This window comes from Apis dorsata, unplaced genomic scaffold (genome assembly GCF_000469605.1).
Source record: "Apis dorsata unplaced genomic scaffold, Apis dorsata 1.3 scaffold_397, whole genome shotgun sequence".
Lineage (NCBI taxonomy): Eukaryota > Metazoa > Arthropoda > Insecta > Hymenoptera > Apidae > Apis > Apis dorsata.
Window position 1 is genome coordinate 1,040,216 of NW_006263656.1, and position 2,165 is coordinate 1,042,380.

Sequence of the window (2,165 nt, forward strand, 5' to 3'; positions counted from 1 at the left end):
TGTGTTTAATTTATATTTTGTTTTCAGGAGTAGAATTTGTTGGTTCTGTTCACTGGAAAGTGAAGAAGTTGCGTAAATAGAAAAAATTCTTTTTTTTTTTCCAACGTTACGTTTATTTTGTGTTTAATCACGAAGTTGTAAATATTTGCTTGACAATTTTTCGTCGCTATTTTTTTTTTTTTAAATCATAAATTCTACAATTTCATGAAGTTCGAAATCTTTCTAATATATTTCTGTTGGGAATAAAATTTCAATCTTCCGTTTTTAATGAAATTTCGTTTGGTAATCGATTATTAACAAATTTTGTTTTCCGTTCTATTAAATTTCTATCTATTTAATCTATTATATTTCATTCAAACTTGGACCAATGCTATTTCCCAAAGTTTTAATTAATATCTTTTAGTTAATAAAACGTTTGATAGATTAAATTCATACAAACCGTTTGATTTTATGTTCTATATTTCGATTTCACGGGATGGATGTTGACACAGATTTTGACGCTTTACGATTCTACCGCCATTCCTCCATTTTTACAACGACAATTCCCACGAAATACGTGTAATAACAATCCACCATTCAACGCAAAATTTACCAATTTTCCAAATTTCTTCAACAATTTTAATTCGAAAAAAAAATATTTCAAAAACCTTTATTCAATTGATATTTTTAAAACCTTCGAAATCTAAAAATTATTAATGAAATTACCCATTCGCCACAAAAATTTAACAACAACAAATTCGATTCCCTTAATTTCTCAAGGGAAAATAGTTTAAAACCCATATCGATCCGTTCGTTTTAAAATCCGCCAACAGATTTAAAAATCAAATTTAAACAAAGTTACGTGAAAAAGCTTTCGAATTTTGAAAACAAAAAAATTTAAGGGGGAAAATCTTTCGCGAAAAGTGAATAAACTGATAATAAAAATTCTCATTGTTCAAAAAAATTTTTTTCGACATAAATCATCATCGAAATTCGATTTGATTGAAAAATTCCGAATAATTCCGTTTCCAAAAAAAAAAAAAAATGTCCCTCGATTTCATCGAATCTTTCCAATTATATTGTGATATTAAAACGGAAACACGTGTCTCGCAATTTCAAGAAGATGGAAGATCTCGTTTCATCAAAGAGAGGAAAGAGCGAGATGGAGGTATCGATCTCGCGTTAAATCATATCGTATAAAAGAGAAGCATTATGACGAACGGTGGTCTAATAACACCGAACTCGTGTTCGAACTCGGTCGTTCACAGGTCACGGATCACCATTCTTTACCACCTTCGTTTCAATTAAATCTCGGGGAGGAAGCGGAGGAGGGCGAAAAATATGCTTGGAGTGGGGAAGAAAAGGGGGGAGGTGAGGGGGGAGGGATGATTTACCAGCCCATGGCATATAAATTACATTCATGCGCCGCTTCCTCCTTTGACTTTGAATTCGTCCAACTTCTCTTCTTGCGCGAATCCTCCTTTGAATCTTTCTATTTTCACATAGTTAGACGATCCAAGAGATAATTAAGTTCCTCGTGCCTTTTCTAATTTCTCTTCTTTTTATTTTTTCTTTTTTTTTTTTTTTTTTTCCTTTGACGATGATCCATATATAAACAAATAAATAAATACGATATATTCATAAATAAATTGCATCATTCGTGAACACGTTTTAATTAAAATGTACGTATGTTAATAGACAGGATTAAAATTTGTTTATTTTATCAGGTTGTTGCATACGAAATTGGGTGAATTTTTAATAAGGCTACTACCATCGATGTTTACATGCTTTATTGAAAATAATATTAATCAAAATTTGACACGAAGCACTCGTTCGTCGTCCATTTGGATATAAGGTTAAAATTAATTACGATTAATTTTTGATCGATTGTTATTAATAATTCCCTTGTTTATTTCTTTTCATAGTTTCAAGAATTTGTAAAATCGATCATTTCATTTTTCAACAATCTGATAATGTTTTAATATACATTTAATATACAGAATTATAATTTTTTTCCTTTCCTTTTCCTTAATTTTTATCAATTTGAAATTAACGTTATAGATATTAATGGTAATTTTGCTCGGTTCCAGATAGATTTTTGAGAAAAGAATTTTATATAATAAATAATGGAAATGTCTAATTTAGTTGGATTTTATTTTTTTTTTTTTTTTTTTTTTTTTTTTTTT

At 29.0% G+C, this 2,165-nt stretch overlaps 1 protein-coding gene across 1 annotated transcript in view; it reads left to right on the forward strand.

The window, feature by feature from the left end:
• Positions 1–2,165, forward strand: part of LOC102674499 (voltage-dependent calcium channel gamma-5 subunit) — a 22,507-nt gene that overhangs the window by 10,413 nt on the left and 9,929 nt on the right. The window lies entirely within an intron of this gene.